A 16,706-nucleotide genomic window follows, 5' to 3' on the forward strand; every position below is an offset into this window, starting at 1 on the left:
TAGAATTGCCTTAAATTGCAATAAATTATTGTGGCTTTAATTACAGCCCCCTGGGACTGCCCCAGCATCTCCCCTAAAAGGGGCCCCACCCTGGCTCTATGTTGGCCCTCCCCAACTGTGTGATGCCTCCCAAGACTGTGACAACTTCCCTGCTCAGCTGTGTGATTCCCCCACCAGCTCTGCCCCCTCCCCATCTGTGATCCCCTCCAAGCTGTGACCCCCCACCCGCTGTGTCACCACCTCTACCTGTGCTTCCCCCCTAGCTGAGACAACCCAGCTTTGACCCCTCCCCAGATGTGTGACCCCCACACACTGTGTGAACCCCCTCAAATGTATGACTTCCCTGGCTGTTTGTGACCCTCCCCCGAGCTCTGACACCCCCCAACTGTAGATGGCCCCCATGTCTGATATTCCTTGGCTGAGTGTGATGCCCCCACAAGCTGTAACCCCTCCAGGGCTTTGGGATCCCCCATAGCTGTGACCCCCCGCCAGCTGTGTGTGACAACCCCTCACTGTGTGACATGTCCTGAGTGTGCGTGACCTCTCCAATGATGTGACATCACCCCCACTGCATGACCCCAAAAATTGAAAATACACAGAAAACACCTGGGGCAGGGGAGAGATGGGCTATTTATAGGACTCTGTGCCCCATACGCCAAAACTACTTGAAGGAGGGACTGGGAAGTCGGGGGTGCTCACAGAGAACCCACAGCCCAATTGAGGGGATCATAAAGCTCCTGAAACGTAACTGGGGACTTATGTAAACAGGACGTGAGACTGCAAAAAAAGAGGATTCCTTGAGTACATTTGCAGGAAAAGCAGGTTTAAGACAGGCTCACAGTTAGGAATGTTCTCAGCTGAGCGAAAAAGGCCCCTTTGGCAACTGCAGGGCCCTTGGAAATGGCAAGTGCCACACCCACAGCCCATGGGGCAGAAAAGGGCTCAAAATGGCCTGCTCCTGGCATGTAAACCCTGTTCCCAGGGTGCTTCACACACAGGGTTCTTACGGAGGACTCCAGAAATCTGAGAGTCAGCTCTGCCTTCTCCATGTTCTGTGTCCTAATGCTGCTTGAGAGAAGAAATTGAGGCTCGGCTCCACCTCCACAATCCCTGCTGGGACCGGGGCGGGAGGAGGAGGGGCTGATTCGAGCCCGGAGGCGAGCGCCGGCTCCGAAACTGCCTTCGGCGGAACAGAGTTTAGGGCTTGCATGCGCGGCTGAGCGGGGTAGGCTGCGGCTCCGGGGAGCACGGACGGTGCTGCCGGAGCGGGGTCACCGGGAAACGGAGCTGGAAGAGAGCCTGCATGCACGGAGACAGCCGCACGGGGCGCTTTCGGCGGCGGGGCCGCTCCGTCCCGCGCGGCCGCCGGCGTGTGGACAGGGGTGGGGGCCGCCGCAGACGGCGGCGGGGCCGACGGGCACATTCCGGCATTTTGGGACTTCGGCCAGCACCGACGCTGCTTCGGTAGGGGCAGGAGGGATTGGGCTCGGGGCAGCCGCATGTGTTTGTAACGCGTCTGCATTAATGGCCACTGTAGCCAGCAGGGGATCCGCCGGGAACGAGGGAGGGGGGTGGTGTCGGCATGCCTCCAGCAGCCGGGAGTGGGGCCGCGGCAACGGTGGCGGGCGGGTGCGCAGGGGCTGAACCGAGGGGCGGGGTCGCGGCGATGACGGAACCGGGGGTGGGGAGAGCGCCGATTGCGAAAGGAGGGGCGGGGTCCGCGGCAAATGGGAACAGGGGCGGAGGAGGCATTCAGGGCGGGGATGGCGGTCGCCGAGGCAATGGAAACGGGCTCGACAGGGGCAGACACGGTGGGGGCGGGAGCGGCCGCGGGGTCCGGTGCGGAGGCTGGGGTCGCGAGAACGGGCTCCGGAACCACGAGGGCGGGGGGAAGGGCGGAGGGAGCGTGCGGGATGGCGGACCCTGATGCCACGAGGCATGGAAGAGTGGGGGAGGGTTGCATGCTTGGGGCTGCAAGCGATGGGCACCGGGCAGGACCGGGGCCCGGCGTGGCGCCGGCCGGGGGCTGCTGCTTGTCAGCAAACAGCTCCACAAGTGCCCTACAAGCTGAGACCAGCTCCGCGGCAGCCATATCCCGGCGGGATATATGATTAAAAAGCTTTATTCCGACTTTGTCCCAAGTCTCTGGTAAAGACTGCAGAATAGTCAGCATTTGGGAACTTAATCAATGTCAATTCCAACAGATTTTTTTAGCTCCTGTTTCGGCAGGTTATTTTGACTGGAGCTTAATAAATGCATTAGTTGCTTACAGAGAACTCTCGCGTGAGCAGAGTGAGTTTGTCCCATTATTAAACTTGTGTACTAACCTCGGTATCGCAGAAACAGTGTCCTCAAATCAGAGCTCCATTGTGATGCTGGCCAGGCACTGCAACGGTGTTCAGGATACTGTTTCTCGGGTTGCCTCCTCAGAGCTGCACTTCTAGGCGTCGCTGGGCAATGTCTAAGCACGCTCGGGACCTCACAGTGGATCCACACTCAGAGCTCCAGCCCAGGTAGTGCATAGCAGTGCTCGGCTGTGTTCGGGGCACGTGGCAGGGTCCTCCGTAGAGCTCCAGTAGACTCTGGTCAACAGGGTCTCCATGCTCGAGGAATGCCCACGGCCGGGTCCCTGACAGAGCTCCAGATACTACTGCACAGCAGCAGTGTCCGTGCTTGAGGGCTGTCAGACAGGTCATTCCAAAGCTCGGCTCCACTTGCTTGAGGACTGTCTCGACAGACTTTTTAAGAGCTCCAGCCTGTAATGCTGTGCAGCAATGCTCTGTCATGCTCACGATACCGATAAGGCAAATACAAGTAGTCTTTTAGTTACCGTCTATGAAGAAGTCTCCCACAGCTGAAGAAGGTGAACTGGCCCATGGAACACGTTTGGGCACCACTCTGTTGGAGCTGGTGGTTGGGACAAACTCAGGCGAGCTCTCTATATTCAGGTCTTGAAGCTTGCATTTTATTACATTGGGCGTGGGTGAAAAGGGTCTTGCTGCCAGACGCAGCTCAAAGCAGGCCCAGAGGAGCAGGATAACAAAAGGGGTGAAAGCAAGGGTGAGGGGTGCAGGGATAAGGACAAGGGAGCAAGAGTGTAAGGGCAAGAGAGAGAGAGGGAGAAGTCTCCTTTTACAAAGTTTTAAATCTCCTCCTATGTTGAATAGTCTACTTTTTCACTAACCAATCTAGTACAAGATACAAATTTCTAACATTAACATACAACCTGTAGGAATCACTACATTACCATGTTTTACCATTTTCTTATCTCTAAACCTTATCTTGGGCCCTTCCTGTCCTGCCGGGAAGGGGTCTCTGATGGCTCTTTGGTATGTTTGCAGCAACAGGCATTATCTTAACAAAGGGAGAAGATCGTCAGGCATCCATATTGCTGCTCTCCAGACACTCAGTCGAACACCTCTTTCATTTCAATCTCACCTACAGTTTCTATATTCCCAGCGTCTTTTACTAAAGAATCATATCTATAAGGCATTCCTGTTTCTTCCTCCCCAACAAACTAGGATTCTGGTATCTGGACCCTTCCATTCCTTCCATTCCTTCCATTCCTTCCTTCCATTCCTTCCATTCCTTCCTTCCTTCCCTGACCAAGCTCCACAGGGAATGTTCACACCCACCAGGCCCGTGCAGCTCCAGGAGCCTTTGGACACCTCCCCCAGGCATACACAACCTTGGCATGTTGGGTTGTGTGTGCAGGGCCTGGGGCTGGACTCCATGATCCTACTGGGGCCATCCCAGCTCAGCAGTCACTGATATGGTCGCTCTCCCCTACTCCCCCTTCACAGTTTTTCCACAGAATTTCAGTTCTGTTCATGGCCAGCAGGGTCCACTGTCCCCTGGTATCCCCCCTGTCCACCTGGAGCCATAGCCTCCCCCAAGGATGTTCCACAAATCAACCCCCAGTTCCTGACATGGGGACACGGGGCCAGGGCTGCATGACCAGGACATCAAGGACATGGATTATCCAGGTCACTGTGCCCTGGTTTGAGTTCCCCAGGGCAGGAGAAATGTCTGGCAGCTGGAGCAAGTTGAGGGAAGGGCCTCCAAGTTTGAGCTGGAGCCCTTTGGCTGTGACAAGAGGCATAGGGACCTGGGCTTGTCCAGCCAGGAGCAGGGAAGGCTGAGGGGCTCCTCATCCCAGCCTGCCAGTACCACCCAGGAGTTGATGGAGAACACAGAGCCAGGATCATCACCAGGAGGCCTGGGGGTAGACAAAGGACAATGGGTGGAAGGGGAAGTAGGGGAGATCAGACGGGACATGTGAAAAACCTTTATTCCCATGGGCTCAGACAATTTCTGAGATGCTGACCCATCCCTGTCTTTTTGGGATTTTCAAATTCAGACCACGTCAAGCCTTGAGCCACTTGGTCTGTTCCAGTTTCTGACAGGTGGGGCTGAAGACTTGCTGAGGTCCCTTCCAACCGTATACGCTCCCACCCGAGGACTTCGAGTCGTGGCTCTGATGCAGAAGTCTTCCCCAAATGCCCCGTCCAAGCCACTTCCGGGACTACAGCTCTCATGATGCTCCGCGGCCACTGCGGGGAGCCGTGACTTCGTCTCCCATCATGCCCCACGCCCCACAGAGAGACATTGTTGCTGCGCTTTCAACTCCCGTGGTGCTCCGCGGCCCTATTATAGCCTATCACACCCGTGCTTACAACTCCCATCATTCCCCGCGCCCCAAGAGCCCGCCCGGACCCCGAAGTGTCCATCAGAATTCCTCAGAGCCCAGCCGAATGCCCACCCGGCTCCTCCAAAAGTGGCCCATTTTAACCTGTCCGAGAAAATTATAAAAAACCCCCAAAACTGAAAGACTAAAAATTTGACTTACAAGCATAAAGAGGGAGAAAATAATAGCCAATAGTGGTCAATTAACTAATAAAGGGAATAGTGCTACTTAGAACCAATAACCAAAATATTTTTTGGTTGCTAGAAATGCCTAGATATTTTTTGCATAAATATAAAAGCAAGGCAGTAAAAATACAGAATAATATTAGTATTAAAAGCTATTATAATATTTTTATTAATTATTAAATTTTAATTAGAAAGAAAAATAATAATTTTTTTTAATGTTTTGGGTCAGTCCCAGGTTGGCGATGTCAGTCATGGTGAGGCTGGGGGTGAGGAGCAGCTTGTCCAAACACGGTCAGCCCTGAAAGGGATCGCTCTTGTCTGTGCCCAGACCTCCTAAGGAGACATTCAAGATCGCCTGGGGAATGCTTCTATCACCTCTGCAATGAACTGCAAAATAAAAATAAAAAAAAATTCACTTGAATAAAAACAAAATCATGAGGTGCACTTTGAAATCTGCTTCCTTAACAGAACTCCAAAGTGACTTCAAGCAGCTGCGCAAACCCTGGAGACCTGAAGACAGTTGAAGGAAGACAAAATGCTCCTGAAATCTTTCTGTATTTTAATTATCATGGCGGATTTGGGGCTGAGTCCAGGATCCTCAGGCACTGAGAGAAGGTTGAAGAAGCTGCTCAAGGAGTAAGAAGCAAAACTCCAAGTCCTTTTGTAATAAATGTGATTCCTACTAATAAATTGTAACTATATTGGCAAAACTGTACTCATATTAATAGGAAATAATTGTTACAAAGCAAAGAAAGGAAATAGTGAAGAAAAAGCTGATGGACTCCCTCAGATATTAGGTGGGAGTAGTAGAAGGATGTAGGTTTGATAAGCCACATGTAGAAATAAAATTTTGACCTTGGACTGGGCCAAATTGGGATGGCTCCCATCATGAAACTTGAAAGTACATAACACCAAGCTTAGTGCTCCTGCACTACCTGCAAGGTTACAGAGCAGACACTAATGAAGACAAAGAGCCTTCCTTGGAAATAAGACTCCCAAAAGGATGAGAGACCCCTAACTATTAGTAGAGCATGCACAGCACAATATAGTGATGTAGATTTTAGGAATACAAACTAGGAGGAGTTTTCCAGAAAGTTCTGTATTGATATGTGTTAGCATATAGTACATAAGTGGGATTTTTGGTTTGATTGTTTGATATGTGAGGAAGGGCAGGGCCCTCCCCGTATCCCTGGTCGGTTTTGCTTATTCTTTATATGAACCTAAATTATATTAAATTACTCACTGTCAAATTTTTGTATATTTTAAAATATATACATTTAATAAATTTGATTGTATTAATTCATATACAATTGCTACTATTTAAAAAATTGCTGCTAAATTTATTTTTGTTGTTTGGTAAATTGGACAGATAGAATAACATTTAAAACACCTTGGATCATCAGTGGTCCCCATCACTGAGGGCAGGGACTACCAAAGGCTCTCCAGGGCCTGGTGAGAGCAGAGCCTTGAGGGCAGGATTGCAGAAGTCAAAGGCTGTGAGCAGTGAACTGCAATGCTGAGCAAGGCCTGGGCTGGCTGGAGGAAGCAGAAAGGCCAAGGCTGAGCCCAGGCCTGGGACAGCAGGGCCTGTCCCTCACGGGTGGCTCGGGGCTGTTCCTGGGGCATTGGGATGGGAGGGGCTGCAAGGACAAATGGCATCAGCCTGTGGGACACTCCAGATGCTCATGGAACCAAGGAACAGGGTGACACTGTGGGACCTCATGGAAACGAGGCCATTGTGAGCCTGGAGGGCTGAACACCCCAGAACAATGAAATGCTGGCGTAACAAAAGGTTCTTGTCTCGAGTTTGGTGCACAGGAGAATCCCTGCCAAATATTCTCAAGAGGTAAAAATGACACAAAATTTTAGTGGAAAGGTATAGAAAGCAACTTTGGAAAAGGACTTAATACAACATCCAATTCAACATAAACCACTTATCTTAGCAGGAACTTCATTAAATTAGCCCATTTAACCTAGAACCCTTTAAACAATTCAGTTGATGAGGTACCCAAAACTGTTCCTTATAAAGAGCATTAGAAGGAGAGTAAAGAGAGAGAGAGACAGAGGACAGAAGCTCTCTAGAAAGACACACATATGGCTACCAACTCCTAGGGTTCCAGCATGGGTGAGACACAGACCCCAGGAGAAGGCAGGGTACAGACCATGGGCTGAGCTCCTGCTCTGTGTTTTAAGCCCCTGAGCCTCTGTGGGCCTCACTCCAGGTGGGACTTGGGATTGCTTGGGCAATCAGAGCCTGGGTCAGCACCACCCCACTGTGGGACTGATTGACAGCTCATCCCGAGGTGTCTCAGGACATGGATCTCGTCCAGTCTCTGACAGCAACCATGGTGACACTGTGAAACCTCATGGAACCAACCATGGGTCAGTTGTGACAAGGACATCAACAGATCCAAGGACACTATGGAACCTCATGGAACCAAAGAGACCATTGTGACACTCTGGTGCCTCATGGAATCAGAGGGGCACTTGTGAAACTCAGGACTCCTCTGGAACCAAGGGTCAAGGATGAAGCTGTGGAGCCTTTAGAACCAAGGAGCTGTTATAACACTGAGACAGGGGGAATGAAAATTTAAAGTAAAGATTAAAGGGAAAAAAATACAGGAGGATGCTTTAACTAGAAGGGGGCTCACAAGATTCTATTAATGCTTAGCATTCACTGTCTTTGCAGGAACAGGAGAACAGAGCAAGGCTACAAGATAAAAGATAGAGGGACAAAAATGCACAAAATGGATGGAAGAGTAAGGCCCCTTTCATAAAAAGACATTCATTAGACCCTTGTATTCTACCCCGGTCCTGCCTTTCTCTGGGTCAGGATGGGAAGGAATTCTGCCTCTACCTGGGCTTGGGATGGGAAAAAGTATTTTTTCCCCTCTTTCCCTGTGACTCCTGTATTGCTCTCTGCCCTTCCCCCCTACCTCCCCCACCCCCAAGTCCCACCTCTGTCTGAGTTCTGATGGGAAAAGAACCTAGACTCTACCTGGACTAGGATGGGAAAAAACAACACTTGCTTCCTCCCTTCAATGGCCGGGCCCCTCATGGGAACCCGAAACCGCTGCTAGAAGGACTCCACGTGTCATTCAGCAAGCATACAGTCACCTCCACCAAACCAGACAATTACTTACAGCTTTGATGCTCCTGTCTGGGTCTTTGTACACAAGAATTACAGGTGATTTTGCTGCGGTCTTCTGGGGAGCTTCTTTTCCTTGCTCAGTCTATATCATGAGGTACGTAGATGGGTCCCAAGAACCACTGATGAACTGGGGCCACAGAAGTGGGGTGCCTCCCCAAAATTGCAGTGCCTCTCAGGGCTCCAAGGGCATCCTGGGTTTTGGCACCAGATTGTTATAAATGAGAAACAAAATCTCTCTATTTAGCAAAATTTAGATTGCTTTATTTGATATAGATGGAGCAAGCAGAACTGGGGAGCGTGAGGGGTCATCACCCACTCCACACTCCATCAAACCTTAGTTTGCACCTCCTTTTTATAGTATGGTTTTCCTTGTAGTCTCCAGACAGTTTGTAAAGTAGCCATCTGGTCTTGGTAGGTAAGGAACAGTAGATATGGGGGGTCTGGTCTTAACAGATAGGGTGCGACTGATAACACTAAGGCAAGAAATCTGGTATTGCAAAAATCTTTCAGGTTGCAATTGATTATACAAAGGCAGGAAAGTACAAGAATAAACCAGTATAAAGCAGAATGGACCTACAGGGTCTTGCAGAGACCTATATGGACTAGTATGAACCAGTATGGACCAACATGGAGGAGTATGGAGCAGCATAAAACAGTTTAGACCTGTATCGACCACTTTGGACCGTTATGGACAACTAGGAACTTGTATGGAGCAGGTTCAACCAATATAAATAAGTATGGACATGTAGGGACCTGTGGAGACCGGGATGGACCGGTATAAACAGACCAATACTGAGCAGTATGGAACAGTATAGACCTGTTGAAATGAGTATAAAACAACACAGAACATTATGGACCACCATGGGCCACTATGGACCAGTATGAGATAGGTTGGAGAAGTTTGGACCAGTATGGACATATTTGGACCTGTATGGAGCAGTATAAACAAGATCTGACCTGTATAAACCAGTATGAAGCTGTCTAGAGCCGTATCAACCAGTAAAAATAAGAATGGACCTATATTAAGCACTAGAAACTAGTGTAGACCAACATGGAGCAGTATTGAACAGTATGGACAAGAACCAGTATGGATCTGTATAGACTCAGTATGGAGCAGTATAAACCTGTATTAATCAGTAAGGACCTGGATGGACATGTATTGAGCAGTGTGGACCACTACGGAACAGTATGGACAAGAATGAACCTGACTGGACATGTAAAAAAACCAGTAGAAATCAGTATGGACCTGTATGGACTAGCAAAAACCAGTAGAAATCAATATGGACCAGTATGGACCAGAATGGACTCAGTATGGAGACCTGTATAAACTCCTATGGATCAGTACGGGACACTCTGGACCCATGTGGAAGAGTCTGGAGCAGTGTAGAACAGTAGAAACCCATATGGACAAGTGTAAATCAGTAGAAAACAGCATGGATCAGTATGGGCTACTGTGGACCCATATGGGCCCCTTTGGAAGAGAATAGACCACTCTGGACCTGGACGGAACAGTACGGACCAGTATAATCCAGAATGGACCTGTAGGGGCCACTACAGAACATTATGGACCAGTAAGCATTTATATGTACCAGAGTAAACCAGTATAAAGCAGAATGGACCTATAGGGTCCTGTAGAGACCTATATGGACTAGTATGAACCAGTATGGACCAACATGGAGGAGTATGGAGCAGCATAAAACAGTTTAGACCTGTATCGGCCACTTTGGACCATTATGGACAACTAGGAACTTGTATGGAATAGATTCAACCAGTGTAAATAAGTATGGACATGTAGGGACCTGTGGAGACCTGGATGGACCGGTATAAACAGTTTAGACCAATACTGAGCAGTATGGAACAGTATAGACCTGTTGAAATGAGTATAAAACAACACAGAACATTATGGACCACCATGGGCCACTATGGACCAGTATGAGATAGGTTGGAGAAGTTTGGACCAGTATGGACATATTTGGACCTGTATGGAGCAGTATAAACAAGATCTGACCTGTATAAACCAGTATGAAGCTGTCTAGAGCCGTATCAACCAGTAAAAATCAGAATGGACCTATATTAAGCACTAGAAACTAGTGTAGACCAACATGGAGCAGTATTGAACAGTATGGACAAGAACCAGTATGGATCTGTATAGACTCAGTATGGAGCAGTATAAACCTGTATTAATCAGTAAGGACCTGGATGGACATGTATTGAGCAGTGTGGACCACTACGGAACAGTATGGACAAGAATGAACCTGACTGGACATGTAAAAAAACCAGTAGAAATCAGTATGGACCTGTATGGACTAGCAAAAACCAGTAGAAATCAATATGGACCAGTATGGACCAGAATGGACTCAGTATGGAGACCTGTATAAACTCCAATGGACCAGTGCGGGACACTCTGGACCCATGTGGAAGAGTTTGGAGCAGTGTAAAACAGTAGAAACCAGTATGGACAAGTGTAAATCAGTAGAAAACAGCATGGATCAGTATGGGCTACTATGGACCCATATGGGCCCCTTTGGAAGAGAATAGACCACTATGGATCAGGATGGATCAGTATGGACCAGTATAAAAAAGTATGGGGCCACTACAGAACACAGTGAAGCATTTTGGATTACTGGGGACCAGTATAGACTTTTTAAATCATTATGGGCTACTATAAACCAGTATGGACCTGAATGGACTCATATTTAGTGTTCCTCATGCCTGGATCTATTGGGGATTCGGCACTCAATTGCTCATGCCTGGATGGATAGATAATACGGTGAATGATTGCTCATGCCAGGTTTGATTGATGATTATGCACTTGATTTCTAATGCCTGGATCAATCCATGATTTGGCAATCTATTGCTCATGCCTGGTTCAGTAATTTGGCACTCCAGTCCTCATGCCTTGATCGATCGATGATTTGGCACTGGATTGCTCATGTCTGGATCAATCTTTCAGCACTTGATTGCTCATGTCTGGATTGATTGATGATTCAGCGAGTGACTGCTCATCTGTCAATCGATGATATGTCACTCGATAGGTCATGCATGGTTTGATCGGTGATTCAGTGATCTATTACTCATGCCTGTCTCCATCCATAATTCGTTGCTCAACTGCTCATTCCTGGATTGATCCATGATTTGGGAGTTGGTTACCCATGCCTGGATCAAATGATGATTCTGCCCTCGATTACTCATGCCTAGATTGATCGATGATTCTTATAACAATTGCTAATGCCTTGATCAATTGATGATTCAGCCCTTGAAGGCTCATACCTGTATTGATCAATGATTTGGTGCTCAATTGCTCATGCCAGGATCAATCAGTGATTTGGCTGTCAAATACTTATGCCAAGATTGATCTATGATTCCGTACTCGATTGCTTTTTCCTGGATTGATTGCTTGTTTGGCACTTGAATTCCGATGCCTGGAGGATTGACCCATGATTTGGCAATCTATTGCTCATGCCTCGATGGATTGATGATTCGGCACTCGAATGCTCATGCTTTGACCGATTGATGATTTGGCACTCAATTTCTCATGCCTGGATGGATCGATGATTGGGCGATCGATTGCTCATGACAGGATGGATTGATGATTCCACGCTTGATTGCTCATGCCTGGATCGATGCATGATTTGGCACTTGATCGGTTGTGCACTGGTCAATCGATGATTCAGTGATCAATTCCTCATGCGTGGATTGATCGAAGATTCAGCCCACAATTGCTCATGCCTGGGTCAATCGATGATTCATATATCTATTGCTCATGCCTAAATCGATATATTATTTGGTGATTCTTTACTCATGCCTGGATTGATCGGTGACTCGGCGATAATTGCTCATGCCAGGATCGATCAATGACTCTGCAATCTCTTGCTCATGCCTCGATTGATTGAAGATTCTGTGCTCAATTTCCCATGCCTGGATCGATCCATGATTCAGCAACTGATTGCTCAAGCCTGGACAGATCAGGGATGTGGCCCTCGATTGCTCATGCCTGTATCAACTGATGATTGCCAGATTCAGGCAATTGATTACTCATGCCTGGATTGATCTAGGTTTCGGTACACGATTGTTTTGGCTGGATTGATCACCTCGTTCGGCAATCGATTTCTCATGCCTGGATGGATCAACAATTCTGCGCTGGATTGCTCATGCCTGGATCAATATATGATTTGGCAATCAATTTCTCTTGCCTGGATCGATGATTCGTCACTCCAATGCTCATGCTTTGACCGATCCATGATTCTGCACTCGATTGCTCATGCCTGGATCGATGTTTTGGCACTCTATTCCTCATGCTTGGATTGATTGATGATTCAGTGATTGATTCCTCGTCTTTCGATCAATGACTCAGCACTTGATTGGTCATGCATGGATTGATCCGTGATTTGGCTCATGATTGCTCATGCCTGGATTGTTCTGTGACTTGGCCTTCGATTAATCATGCCCTGATGCAAGTTGATTGCTCATGCCTGGATGGATCGAGGACTTGGTGATAGATTGCTCATGCCAAGATTGATCTGGAATTCAGGGAACTATTGCTCATGCCTGTACCGAGCGATGATTCAGCAATCGATTGTTCATGCCTGGATCAATCTATGATTCAGCACTCAATTGCTTTTGCCTGGATTGATTGCTCATTCGTCACTCGATTTCTCATGCCTGGACTGATGATTTGGCACTCGATTGTTCATGCCTGGATTGATCGATGATTCAGCGATTGATTGTTCAGCCCTCGATCAAACAATGATTCGGCTCTTGATTGGTCATACATGGATCTATCAATGATTTGGCGATCGATTCATCATGCCCAAATCCAACAATGATTTGGCACTAGATTGCTCATGCCTGGATGGATCGATGACTCAGCAATTGATTGCTAATGCCAAGATCGATCTGTGATTCAGTGAACTATTGCTCATGCCTGTACCAAGCAATGATTCAGTGATTGATTACTCATGCCTGGATCAATCTATGATTCAGTACTTGATTGCTTTTTCCTGGATTGATCGCTTCTTCGGTACTCGATTTCTCATGCCTGGACAGATGATTCAGCCCTGAATTCCTCATGACCACATCAAATGATGATTCAGCTCTCGATTGCTCATACCTGGATGGATGGATGGATGATGTGGTGCTTGATTGCTCATGCCTGGATCAATCAATGATTTGGCAATCTGTTGCTCATGCCTGGATCAATGAGTTGGCAATCCAATTCTCATGCCTCGATTGATTGACGATTTGTAACTCGAATGCTCATGCTTTGACCAATCGATGATTCAGCACACTATTACTCATTCCTAGATGGATCGAAGATTCAGTAATTGATTGCTCATCCCTTGACTGATTATTTGGCACTCAATCGCTCATGCCTGGATTGATCGCTGCTTCGGCTCACTATTGCTCATGCCTGGATCATTCCATTATTTGGCCCACAATTGCTCATGCCTAGATCGATCAGTGACAAGGTGCTTGATTACGCATGCCAGGCTCGATCCATAACTCGGCACTTGGTTGCTCATTTGTGGGTCTATCCATGATTCTACAGTTGATTACACACACTTGGACCAATCGATGATTTGGCTGTCGACTGCTCATGCCTGGATTGATCGATGATTCTTATATCTAATTCTCATGCCTGGATCTATCTATGACTAGGCATTTCCTTGCTCATGCCTGGATCGATCTAAGACTCAGCACTCCTTTGCTCTTGCCTGGATCGATCGTTCATTTGGCCCTGGACTGCTCATGCCCCAATCGATGATTCAGCTTTCGATTGCTCATGTCTGGATCGATCAATGATTTGGCGCTCAATGTGTAATGCCTGGATAGAGGCATGATTTGGTATTGAATGTTCATGCCTGGATCAATCGAGTATTCGGTGATCTATTGCTCATGCCTGGCTTGATCAATGATTCGGCCCACAATTTCTCATTCATGGATCGATCCATGATTTGGGAAACGATATCCCATGCCTAGATTGATCTATGATTCGGCGAACAATTACTCCTGCATAGATCGATCGATGATTTGATACTCGATTGCTTTCACCTGAATAGATTGCTCATTTGTCCCTTGATGTCTCGTGCCTGGACTGATGATCCAGCTATCAATTGCTGATGCCTGGATCGATCGATGATTCGGCACTTAATTGCTCATGCCTGGATTGACTGATGATTTGGCTCTCGATTGCTCATGGATGGATCATCCAATTATTTGGCTCTCGATTTCTCATGCCTAGATTGATCGATGATTCAGCTTTCAATTGCTCATGGCATGGATCGATTGACGATTAAGCGATTGCTCATCCTTTGACCTATGATTTGGCACTCCATTTCTCATGCCTGGATCGATTGATGATTTGGCACTTGATTGTCCACGCCTGGATAAATTGATGATTCGGCTCTCGACAGCTCATACCTCGCTTGATTGATGATTATGGTCTCCATTGCTCATGCCTAGATCGATTGATGGTTTTGCCCTCAATTGCTCATGCCTGGATCGATCGATGGTTCAGCACTTGATTACTCATGCCTGGATCGATAGATGTTTCAGTGCTCAATTGCTCATGCTTGGACCAATCAATGATTTGGCTGTGATTGCTCATTCCTGGATCAATTAATAATTCAGTGAAAAATTGGTCATGCCTCATTCGATCGATGATTCGGCGATCAATTGTTCTTTCCTGGACTGTTTGATTATTTGGTGACTGATTGCTCATGCCTAGATCGATTGATGATTCGGCACTTGATTGCTCATGCGTGGGTCATTCGATGATTCGACTCTGGATTTCTCATGCCTGGATGGATTGATGATTTGGCATTCCATTGCTCCCTCCTGGATTGTTCGATAATTCAGCATTCGATTGCTCATGCCTGGATCAGTCGATGATTCGGCACTTGATTGCTCATGCCTTGATCAATCAGTGAATCAGCAAATTATTTCTTTTACTTGCCTCGATCGATGTTTTTTGCGATCGATTGCTCATGCCTGGATTGTTTCATAATTCAGCGATAAATTGCTCATGCCTCGTTCGATCGATGATTCTGCAGTCAATTGCTCTCTCCGGGAATGATCGATGTTTCTGCACTCAATTGCCCATGCCTAGATAGATAAATGATTCAGAATTCGATTGCTCATGCCTAGATCTATCAATGATTCATCATTCAATTGGTCATTCCTGGATGGATTGATGGTTCAGCTATCGATTGCTCATGCATAGATCAATTGATGATTCAGTGATCGATTGCTCATACCTGGATCAGTAGATGATTCGGCAATCAATTGCTCATGCCTGGATCGATTGATGTTTCAGCACTCAATTGCTCATGCCTGGATCAATCAATGATTTGGGTCATAATTGCTCATGCTTAAATCTATTGATGATTCAGCCATCGATTGCTCATGCGTCAATCGATGATTCTGTCCTCCATTGCTCATGCTGGGATTGATTTATGATTCGGCTACCAATTGCTCATGCATGGATCAATCAATGATTCAGCATTCGATTGCTCATGCCTGATTCATTGGATTTTTCAGCACTCCATTGGTCATGCCTGGATCGATGAATGGTTCATCGATACAATGCTCATGCCTGGATTGATCAATGGTTTGGCTATTGATTACTCATGCCTGGATTTATTGCTTGTTCGGCACTCGATTGGTCATGCCTGGATCGATTGATGGTTCAGTGATTGATTGGTCATGCCTGGATTGGTTGATGATTTGGTAATTGATCCTTATGCCTAGATAAATCGACGATTCAGCATTCGATTTATCATGCATGGATCACTTATTATGCACTCGATTGGTCATGGCTGGAGCGATCAGTGATTTGGTGTTCAGTCACTCACGGCTGGATTGATTGATGATTCAACATTCGATGGGGATGCCTGGGTCAATGATTCGGCACTCAATTGGCCATGCCTGGAAAGATCAATGATTTGCAACTTGATTGCTCATGCCTGGATCAATGATACAGAGATTGATTGCTCCTGCCTGGATGGATCGATGATTCAGCAATTGATTGCTCATGTCTGGATCAATGATTCCACATTCGATAGTTCATGCCAATGCTGATTGATAATTCAGCACACGCAGCTCATGGCTGGATCGTTCGAATATTCATCCTTCGATTGCTCATTCCTGGATTGATCGATGATTTGGCAATCGATCCCCCATGCCTGGATTGATCCATGATGCGGCAATCAATTGGTCATACTTGGGTCGATGATTCAACAGTCAATTTCCCATTACTGGATCAACCGATTATTTGTCTATCGATTACTCATGCCTGTATCAATCCATGATTCAGCTCTCAATATCTCATGCCAGTATCAATTGATGATTTGGAGATTGATTGCTCATGTCTGGATCAATGCCTGCTTCAGAATTTGATAGCTCATGCATGGATTGATTGATGTTTTGGCACACGATTTCTAATGCCTGGATTAATCAATGATTTGGAACTCAATTGCTCTTGCAGGGATCAATCAATAAGTGCCACTGTTGGTATCCAGGGGACAGTAGCAGATATTGTCATTTTGCCTACAAAAAAAAGTTGCCACTTCCTACAAACCTGGCTGCAATTGGAATGCCAAATGTCTCCTCCTGACATGTAGAAACTGGGATGTTGAGCTTGCTTTCTTTGGAACAATGACACCGTTCTTCTCCAGGGGCCTAT

This window comes from Cinclus cinclus, chromosome 16 (assembly GCF_963662255.1).
Source record: "Cinclus cinclus chromosome 16, bCinCin1.1, whole genome shotgun sequence".
NCBI classification, from domain to species: Eukaryota; Metazoa; Chordata; class Aves; order Passeriformes; family Cinclidae; genus Cinclus; species Cinclus cinclus.